Genomic DNA, 11669 nt, shown 5'->3' with positions numbered 1-11669 from the left:
TTGGCAGAACTGGCCTTTGGGTTAAGAAAAGCCCATACCTCAACTACTGAAAAAGATACAGAATATCCATAAGTGGATGAAACAGGATTGTCTTATCCTGCCAAGACAGGATAGGATAGTTCTAAGAAAGTTCCTTGCCTTTAGTAATGGTATGTCAGTTATGTTAGGCCTTAGCCAAAGTTGGTTGACTCAACATTACAAACAAGACTTTGGGTGATTGCCCAGGTAGTCAGTTGTCTCTGTCATTTGTTGCACATTTTGGATATCTCTCGTTTGTTAAGTGATATTTATTCCCTTCTCAGATCTTTGACGGAGTTGAAGATTATATAATTGTAGTTACTCTCTACATTATTTAGACTCCTTGAGATAGAATGTTTAGCAAACTTTTGTTCTCAATATTGTTTGTTAGATTTATTATTTGTTATTATTGTATATAGTTGTATTTGGTTTAGTTCTGTCTTATTTAGACAAAAGGGGGAGATTAGAGATAGCCCAGCCCCCTTAGGGGGCATGTTCGCCTCGGGCTAATGTTTACATATAAATCTGGTGAGCGTGAGCCCGCTGCCCTCTTTTTTTGTATTTCCTGCTCACCACTGGATCCCTGGTGTTGTACGCTATCCCCTCATTAAAATTTGCTGTTTCATATTAAGCTAGCCTGGTTATTACACAGATTACAAGAGATGCTCCAAGAAGCTGGCCTTTGCTGCAGGTAAGTTGAACCCGAGGCCTTCAGTCTTGTACTGAGGATAGCTGGGCTCTTCAGTTTTCACATGGTGAGAACAGAGCTCCACTGTAAGTCTCCCTTGTTCCTGGTCTGAGGTCTACCAGGGTAGATACCCAGTGGCTATGGATCCACACACATGTGGGTGGGGAGGAGGGTAGCTTGGTTAGTAGAGTGTTGTCTATCACACACAAAACCCTGAGTTTGATCCTCAATGCCACAGAACCTGACTTGAGGGTTTGTGCCTGTAATCTTAGCACTTTAGAAGTAGAAAGACAGGAGGTTCAGAAGATCAAGGCAGTGTTAGGAGCTAAAACAATGTGAGCTACATGAGATCCTATTGATAGAAAGGGGGCAGGGAGGAAGGATGAAGGAAGTTAGGAAAGAATGAGACTGTATGTGGTCTACTTGTCATCATTTGTTCTAATGAGTAAATTAGAAACACTGCCTGTACCCCATGTAAGATGCTGCATCACACATGGGGGCCACAAAAGATGAAATGGTCCTTCTGTATTCACGCATCCTCCCAGATTCACTTTTGTTATAGTTGTTTCTTTTTTGTGTGGTTCTGTTGCACCATGATGTGGGAAGTTAGTGGTGTCCTGATACCCCCAAGCTTTGGAACATCTTTTGCAAATCTGTCAATGAGATATGAGCTTTCTAGCCTCCATCTCCCTAGTCTGGTGAAGAGTAAGTGATAGCACCCTGGTGATTCATTTAGTTTCTTCTGTCAGCTGTTTATTAATCTGCAACTTCCTGCTGAGATGCAGGGTGTGCTTTTTAAAGAAACCTTACACAGCACAAGTTTTATTTTGGGACCGGACACACTAATACACAAAAAGGATCTCTGAGAGTTTCAGAGTTCTTCACGGGCTTTCCTCTCAGTAGAAGTTTTGTGATCACTCATGGGCACACCCACGTGCTGGTCAGTGAAGTGGTAGTGTGTGGATGAATGCACTCTCCTCAACTTCGAGCACATAACCATGCACTCCAGGGCAATGAAGGTCCTAATGTGTGGTAAGTACAATCTTGACATTCAGTGTCCACTGGGAACCAAGAGAACTAGAAAACTCTAGAGAAATAGAAAGGTGAGTACCATAGAAGCCTCTAAAAGGGAGACTGAGAGAGACTTTCAGCTAGCATTTATCATAATAAAACATCTTGGTTTGGTGACCGTGGAGTAGACAAGGAAGAGCTGGACAGTAGGGCAATAGCTTGACAGCTATTCTAAGAGTTTCTTGCAAATGGTTTAGGCAAGAGGCCCTAAAGGGCAACTTGAGAGCAAAAGGAAGGAAGTGGATGGGAGACCTGAGGGATTTTCATTAAGAGACATCATAGTAGGCAGTGAAACAGGAACTGAATCAGGGTGCTGGCTTAGAATTCTCGGGGATGGTGCTTTCTTCAAGTAGAACGGGAAAGAGAAGCAGTGCGTTAGGGGATGTCTGTGGGGTCAATAGGGGACTGTTGATGTTTATGTGCCACCTAAACTGTGAGTACATTATTCGGGGCCATCTAGATCGGGCAAGGACATCATTCAGTCGTAGGACATTGTAGTTCACAGTTTGAGAAAGAAGTACGGACTAGAAATACACAAAAGAGCAAAGAAGGTATGGACTAGAAATACACAATCTGCCAACTTGGAAATATTTTTTTCTCTATGGAACTTCATGACTAACTAGGGCTTCAAAGATGTACATATTTTGTATTTCAGAAGTGTTTTACAAGGTTGGTGCCCTCCAGATCACAGCACTTCTAATGGTGTCAGATTCTATGTTGGGTGCTTGGAGATGTTAGGGGGGAGAAGTACAGACTGAACATGACCCAGCAGCTGACCTTTAGACTGTGAATGCCTACACGAAAGCATTGCTTGTCTGTCACTGTGAGGGAGCTTTAAAGCTGACAGTTGCAGCTAATCTGAGGAACACTACACAATGAAGTAGAAGCTCCTCCAGTAATGCTTCTACCAGTCGCCCTTAAAAAAATGGAGGAAAATGTAAGTCTTCTACCATACAGGATAATGAAAATTTCCAGGATATCTTTTACTGATAGTATCCTTTGTGTTTGGGAATATAAAGATAACCTAAGTCAGCCTTAATATAAACCTAGCCATAACATCAATGGCAACTCTATCATGAATCTTAGCTTTAAACCTAATACAAAATTTCACTTTCATCCTAAAGTGAATTCTAACACCCAACACTAATGACAAATCTACTTTGAACCTAAAAGGAGCATGAAGTCTAACTCTAGCCCTAGCCCCTTAATTGTTCACTAAATCTAACCCTAACCTTATAACTGACATTTTGGGGATTAACCTAATAGGTGGGAATGTTCTTTGGGACTCTACTAACTAGATAAAACTAAAAGTTGACTTTAAGATTAAATAAATGATTTCAAGACAGGTTTTCACAACACAGTCTTTAACAAGATATCACTGGCTCTCCTGTTGTTTCTGATGGAGACAACCAAGGGTATAGTTTTATTCCTAAATATCTACAGGACACACTTGCTTCTTCCCTCTGACTTCAGTAAGTGTAGTCTAGGAAGAATTGCTATAAAATTTAAGGGAATATTTCTAAGAGATAGATTCCATTGGAGAAAATACCTTCATATGTAACTTTCACAAAGTGGAAGCTAATCTTTAAAAACTCCCCCAAAGAGCAAGGGTTTTCTATTCCTAGGGCTTTCCAGAGAGCTGGGGTCACAAGCTTCTCTATTTATATTTAAATCCCAATGTGATCCTACCTAGATCTTGCCAGCTAGAAAATATCTAGATTAGTCTGGTGATCACCAGGGTGATGTATGGCATGGGGCTCTGGGGTTTATAAGCATAAAATAAGGTACCACGCTGTGCTGCACCTAGAAACTCAGCCACGCTGAGCAAGAAAAACGATGAACACACGTATGACATCAGAGAATATGATGAGGCAGACAAAATTCATAGTGTGAAGATCACGAGAACACCAATGCTCTTAAGGGCTGCAGTGTGTGACATAGACCTGGATATTGAAATGACTCAGAGTTACAGATATTAATGGTCACAGTAGACAATATCTTGTCTCATCTCCATAACATTAGAACCTTATCAAAACGTTGTAACATGTATTTAGCTATTCCCAGGCTCTCGCGAGCGTGCATAGGGCATTATTATTTGCATATGCAGAAGTAAGCTTGGTGGAACTTCTTCTTTACCCCCTGATTCCCCAGCAAGAATGGTAGAGATCTACACTCAAGTTGCACAATTTTGAATGTCACAGAAGCTCCTTCTGTTTCATAGATAGATAAGGTGTGAACTGTGCCCCAGAGGATCGAGCAAAGTTTAGAAGATCAAGCAAGAAAACGACTTTGGAATGCGAAGGGGATAAGAGCAAGGCAGAAACATAGGATGGGAATGTAGGCAGATGGACAGCAAAGACACAAATTAGAAACACCGGGAGATGCGGCCCTCCCAGAGCCAGAGGAGGCGATGATGCTTCAAGGAAAGTTGCACAGAGAAGTCACCAGTGTTTTGAAACAGGGAGTGAACCAATCCAAGATGGATCTGTAGCAGTGATCAAGGAAGACTGGAAAGCAAGTCCTAGCGGCCAGCTGGGTGACTTTCAGGTGTGACATCAGGGAAGAGTCTGGAATGTAGTAGTAGAACTTAGTATAAAACAGAAATAAGGGGCTTAGAGAACAACATTTAAGAAGGCAGAGTAGTCTTTGAGAAGAAAGGGCGAAGGAAGTGAAAAACGAAAGAATTCTACATTTTTAATAAGTAGGTGGATGCAGGTGAATCATGTACTCTTTCTGGGTCTCTCAGGAAGAAGTCTGTGGAGAGGAGATCACCCCATGCTGAGAGTACAGAAGCCTGGTGCATGCACAGGACTGTCGCATAAACCCATCACTCGTAATGAAAAAAAAGCAATTTTAAAATGGCAAGAAAGGTGATGTTTTCAATAACATTATCTATACTTGCCAGAAATTGGGAAATATCTGAATACTGTACAATGGGGGAAGAGTTTAATGAATTAGGAATATTAGATTGAACTAAAAACTGTGTTTGAAAGCCATGAGGTATAAATGCTCATAGTATAATGGTGGGTGGGAAGAAAACCTGTGCAACACTACCTAATATCATGGAGACAGGGTGGGCATCAAGTTTCCTCTCCCAGTGAGGCACTATTGGCGTCCAGTAGCTACAGGAAAAGGAAGGATCAGTTTTCTTTAAGGGTGTGTCCTTGGGGAAGTCTACCATGCTCCAGTAGTAAACCAAACATCCAAGAGTATATAAGCGGCCTAAATTGAACTCCATGGCTTTTTGTTTTTATTAGTTTGTTTTTTAATGACATAAAGTCAGGTGAGCAAAAAAGTGGGATGGATCTGGGAAGGGTTGAGGAAGATGTAAATATGATCAAAGTATAACATGTTAAGTTCTTAAAAAACTAATAAAAATAAATAACTATCCATAATAGTTATGTAAATGAAGCAAAATCTGGTTAGAAGGAGCTTTATATGACTAGTTTACATTATTTTGTACATTTAAGAAACCTCCAAACTTTCCATGATGAGTCTTCATATAGCTTTTGTAATGAGAAAATATTTAGGAGCAACTGTTGGTGTTCTATCTAAGTCTTTAGGTGTGCAATGTTTCAGAGCTAACATCGCATGACGAGCAAAGAGTGTGCATTTATGCTGCACTGGTCTTAGACAGCCGAAGTAGGAAGGAATGGTTTCTGATAAATGGCAAAAAAGAGGAGGCCTTCATAGGAGAAGGGAACACAGCTACAGAAGACAATTGCAGCAATAGCAAAGGGAGCCACAGCCCTAACCAGCCCAGGACCAGAGTCCTCATCAAAGGCAGGCTGACCTTTGGGAGCTGTTTACAGCTCAGATAAACACAGAATCAACTCCGGAAGCAGATAAGAAGACAGTTATGTCCTAGTTGCAAACAATACCTCACAAAATCCTTCAGGGGGGGGTGCTAACCTCTGGGAGAACTCTGCTAGAATTTCTCTCATTGCCTTCAGGACTGCAAAACACTCTCAGGCAGACACATCACTGAATAAAACCCAAATCATCCATCCAGGGCCACTATAAAATATCTCTGGGAAATGAATTCAGTGAGTTAATATTTAATGGAATAGAATGTCTCTAAGAAATAAACTCACATATTGCTTTGGGAAAAATAATAGGTGAAGGTCAAAATCATAACTAGCTTAGAATATTGGTATTCATTCATGACAATGCTTGTTTTCCTGGTGGGTGAGCCACTAACAGAACACAAAGCCAGCCCTCATCTGAGGGACTACGGAGCTGGATTCGTGTGACCTTGCGTGAAGTACACACCACAGTAACTGTCGCTGACAGATGAGCTCCCGCTGAGTGGAGCCTTCCTTTCCATGCAACTTTCCTTTCACTTTAGCTGCTCAAACTTCAGCAAATTTTCCTCAAATTTCTATTCTTCTCCCCACCCAGATTAACCTTGTTCTCTGTTTTCAATGCCCTCCTTCCCAATGCAGCACCTCCAGGAAACCCCTAAAATAACCAAATCTAGACAGAGTGAAGATGCAGCTCTTTGCTTTTCTTTGGGGGACTGCTTGCTAGGAGACCTTCTCTATGCCTCACGGTGCCTGTCTCCCTGGCAACGGTCACGTTTGAAAGGAAATCATGTGCACAGGTGACAGTGCCCAAATTCCTTGCTAGCCAGTGTCCATGGCTCCTGTCAAAGGCAGTGCCCAAATTCCTTGCTAGCCAGAGTCCATGGCTCCTGTCAGAGGCAGGGCCCAAATTCCTTGCTAGCCAGTGTCCATGGCTCCTGCCGGATCTCCCAGGTACTGAATAAGCACAACTGCTCTATATAGAGACGGAGGATTTCCCCCAGTCAGGAGATATTGTCTCCCCCCCCCCCCCCCGGACTGTCTAGACAAAGACAGTGACATTACCTGCTTCTCTCTCCACACAGGAAGCGAACAGCATTTGGAAAACAAAACCACACACGCTGGTTATAAAGTCTTAGTAGATGAACCTTAGACCATGCTTGCATCTTCAAAGTATCAAAGAGGAGGAGGGGGATGAGAGCTGGGAGGATCACTTGACCTTATTTGTAGAAATGAAATAATTAAACTAAGAGGATTTTTCGACTGCAGTTCTCACACCGTGCATTTTAATCAGAATGACTGTCAAAATAAATTGCAATTTACCACACCGTTTGCAATCCGTGTGACATCAGGACCTCCATAAGAGGCCACTGTTTGTCTAACTTTAGCTAACCCAAGCACTTCCTGTAGTATGCTTTAGCTGTCGGAGCCAAAGGGTCCAATTACCCTCTGGCTAGCTTGGGAATCCTCTTTCTCTTTCTGCAGAGATGCCTCTTTCTGCGCTTAATACTTCTGGCTTGAAAAACTTACTCTATTGATAAATTTATATGAGCAGAGGGCAAATAGAGTCAGCTCCTTCTATCTGGAGAAAGAAAGAAATGGAGTTCTGAATCCTTTCGTGGACAGTGATTTCTGCTTGCTTGATTACATGTATGTTTCATACAGTTTGCTTGACAAGCACGCCAGGACTGTGTTTTTCTCATCCATGACTAGGTGTGCAGAAGAGGAGGAAGACAGCAAAGAAAAGAACGTGAAGATTTTGGAGACAGAATGGACTGGGCTTTCACTGTATTGTGGAGTCTGCCGGGATAAACAACCATTCATGAACATTTTGCATTTTAAATTCCAAGCACAAGCTGAAACCCAGAAGGGAACTTCTGTGAGGAGCCAGCAGACTCCAGCTTGGTAAGTCACTGCTTCAGATTGGCACTCTGTGGCAAGCCACTAGCAAGGATGCAGTTTAGGGGGGAAGTTTGAGTCCTAGGAAATTCTGTTTTCTCCCTATCCAAGGTTTTACAGAACTAAGAATTCTCCCATGGTGGGAGAGGAGCATGGGGACCTTATAACAAGACTGTTTTGGTGCACGTTTTTCTTCAAAGACTCGGAAAAATATCAATTTTACCAACCTCATCCCTACCCTGGCATAAAAACCAAATTGTCAGTGGTGTGGAAAGATGAAGAAGGTTAATGATGTACAAATTATGCCTTTCTTTCAGTATGTTCCTAGATATTGACTCTTGGCACATAGAATTTTCATGGACATGTGCTGAGGGACAGCCTTGTTTATGTGTTCATGTGTGTCTATGTATGTGGAAGTACATGCACACATGTGTGTGGAAGCCAGAAGACAACCTCATATTTCATTCCTCAGGAGATGTCCATCTTTTTTTTTTTGAGACAGAAACTTGCACAGTAGACTAGGCAGGTTGGCCAGCAAGCCCCGGGGCTCTGCTGTCTCTGCCTCCCCAGGGCTAGTGGATAGCACCACACTTGGCTTTTTTATACTGGTCTTGGGGATCGAACTCAGGTCCACAAGCCTGTAAAGCAAGCATTCCATGGACTGAACTATCTCTTCAGCCTTGAGGGATGACATTTTTTATTTGAAATTTAAGTCTATCCTTTTGTGAAGAAATTTAGACACACTTATAAACTAGAGAAGAAATTTTCCTTTTATGCCCTTTGTTTGATAATAGTGCTAGTGTTAAAGAGATAAAATCATCTGAAATGTGTTGAGTTGGTGACAAGCCAATTATAAAAATAATTATAAGTGATAGAAACATTAGACTCAGGCACCATATGTATTTTTAAGCTGGGTATCTAAACATCAAAAACCAGAATTACAAGTGACAACAAACCACAAAGAACCTTTGCATTATCTTTAAATCTCTTTGTAGTTTTATAGTCAGACTCACCAAGTTGGCTTTTTCATGTCCTCTGCCCTCGTCCTATCAATGGAGAAATATCTAAATGTGAAATTGCTGCAGTTTATAGATACCAGAAGGAAACTTGTTACTAGACATATCAAGTATCCAGTCTCTATGTGGATCAGTTGCTAACAACAATAAATGTCACTATTCTCTTGCAAGATGAGTAACCACGCAAAACAACATATGTTTATAAATAATTAGGAAAAAAATTTGAACCCATGTAATCTTGTATTATGCCATGCTTGTTCCTAAGGAGACTAAATTCATACAGTAAGTAGCAAAGGCTGGGAATGTTCTGGAATGTAGATAAAATGCCAGCCTTACCTTAGCCACAGTGAGGTAAGTGGACAGGACAGGAGAGGGGAACACACACACACAGGCAGGCAGGGTTCAGGAGTACATGGTATACTTCTGTGGCTGTGATAGTTCTAGAGTCTTAGGAAGAATTCTTGCAGCATCAAGGGATATTAGTTCTGCCTTTCTCCATCTGGAAGTTTTCATTTCCCTGAGATAGGGAAGGGAGGGAACTTCCTTGAGTTCTTCAGGGAACCCTTTGTCCCCAAAAACAAGGAACTGAAACTTGCAGTATGGAATCCTAAGGAAACCAGAGGAACCCTAGCGGAGGCCTTTCGGATTCTAGAGGGTCCACGCTTGAAGGTGCCTAAGGAAACATGAGGATTCTATGCAATTTTGTGTTGAATTTTTAGTTTACAAACTTTGCAAGTATCAGTAGAAAGGGACTTGCATAAGTGGAAGAGAGGCTGCCACACTTAAACTGCCTCTGAAGCCAGGGCTTCTGTCCAGCCTGCGCCCCAGATCTCTGAATGCTCATGGTGGCTTTCCAGAGGGTGTCTGTGCAGCCGTGGAAAAGGACATAGGCTTCTTCCTCTTTGGAAACAGATGTAGGTCAGCCTGAGAGACTCAAAAACACTGCAATCGGGTTAGTCTTGGTGACTGAGCATCGCGGCCGTGAGAGGAGTGGAGGTTTGTCGGGGTGACTGCGAGTTGGCAAAATGAAGACACAAGTGGAGATTCAGAATCTAGGTGTAATGGATTATGGGAAAGAAAAGAGGTGTGTGATAAAGCACTGAAGAGGAAAGAAAATGGGAGGTTGGCAGCCAGAAGTGAAGAGGGCACTGAGAGAGCCAGAAACAGGTGGACAGGAAGGACTTAGGATGACGGTCTGAACTGATTTTGTTCACAGAGTGCAGAAGAATGAAAATAGACCCATATCTATCACCATGCACAAAAATCAAATCCAAATGGATTAAAGACCTCAATATCAGTCTGAACACACTGAACCTGATAGAAGAGACATTTTTTTACCTGGACAGTCACCCAAAGTTTTTTTTGTACCATTGGGGCATCTATTTTTAGCCTACAGGCACATAGTATTTAGTAAACTTTTTTATGAAGCAGGAAATTTCAAAGATAGTTCTGCCTACATTGGCAGTTTGTCAGTCCCTTTTTTTGTGTGTCCTGCAGAATGTCTAGCAGACTCTTTCATGAAGCAGGAATCTTGAAGGACCATCTCTCACATTTAGGCAAGATTATTAGTCATTTTTCTGCAGGTCCTGCAAGTCCAGTTAAGCAGTCCAGGCAAGAGCAGTTTCTTGCCCAAATGGCTAGCAAACTCCATAAGGAGCCTCTTTAATGCTCATCTTTCTTTTGAAGTAACTGGTGCTGCCAGGAGCAGAGATGTCTCTCACATGAAAAGTCCTAATTTCTTAAATTAAATGCCCTATTCTGAAGTCTCTGAAATATTGGAAGAATACCCAACTGAAATATATCTCTATATATCTAGAAAATTTAACTAACGACTACAAGCTTGACTATATTTATTTAATTATAGATGACTATCTATTAACCTATATTTTTAAATTATACATTACATTTTTAAATGAACTGAACAGACAAAATACCTTAATCAAAAGAAGAAATATACATATAACAAAATTGACCTTAAATTTTCATCAATAAATCAAGATACACACCAATGCAAATCTCTGTAGCACCCAGCAGTTATAATAAGCTAGGTTTGGCTACTTATCTCAGATAGGCTAATTGAAAGAGCCAAATTAATAGAGAAAAGCAGATGAAGGAGGTTAATTAGATGTAGGTACATCGGGAAAGGGGACAAAAGAATTCAGAGACAGGGACAGTATCCACCCACCCCTGAGACCCCATCCATCTGTTCATCCACTTTTCAGGTCCTTAAATTAGGGCAAAGTTTCAACAGAAAGCAGGAGAAGAGCATAATTAAGCAGCCCATCACTGAGCCATCATTGCCTGGGCTCCTGTCCTTCCCGCAAGGTGGTTCGATAATTCGTTGCTACCCTGTAAAATCCCTTTCCTGGAGACAAGTTTCAGGCTTACCCAGTTGTCAGACTTTTCCTTCTCCCAGCCGAAATTCAGGGGAGAAATTCCCATCAACTAGAAAGCCCTGTTTCAATAGTCCAGATAGCCAGTGCCTTTAGAATGCCTCCATTTCTTCCAGGCAGGCAGGTTACAGTCTGTTTTTGGGTTTCTTTGAGTGTGGCAGATCCTGACAGTGAATTCTTTGGGGTCTGGGAAGAATTTAATATGATTTCAAAAACATTCCTTTGGGTACCTCCAGCTTTATTAAGGTGGGTGTAGATTTTCCTGTGGTCATCTTCAATATCTTCTTTCCCCTCCACGCCTTTGACTACGGCCTATTCTGGATTCTTTCTACCCAAATAAAGCAGGGGCCCTGGAGTCAGATGTAGGGAAACATTAGTAAAGATTTTACAAATAAGCCTTTCTGCTCTTATTTATGGGTCATTCACTGACCTAAGTGAGGAGTTTGCATCTGTACCCAGTCAATGACAAAAGGCAAGGAGCCTCTGGTCTCATCCTGCTCTGTCTTGCTTGCTCTGTGGTACAGACTAGCATGTCAAGCCTGTGGCAAGTGCTTCATTGGGCCTGCTAGAGTTCCTCTCATACTAACCTTGTGGTGAGGGAAGCATCTCCCTCCTTTCCCAAGGTGAGGGAGGTGGAGAGGCTCAGCTTTGAAACATATACCTTGGCGGGCTTTGGATTTTGATAGTATCTGGGATCTATTATTTTTCAGCCTTTGATAGTCAGTTAAAAACAAAAATAAAAATTAAAAACCTACTATAGAGAAGGAAGAAATGCCCATCA

Source organism: Microtus ochrogaster, unplaced genomic scaffold (genome assembly GCF_000317375.1).
Source record: "Microtus ochrogaster isolate Prairie Vole_2 unplaced genomic scaffold, MicOch1.0 UNK23, whole genome shotgun sequence".
NCBI lineage: Eukaryota > Metazoa > Chordata > Mammalia > Rodentia > Cricetidae > Microtus > Microtus ochrogaster.
Note: the sequence above shows the minus strand (reverse complement) of the source record.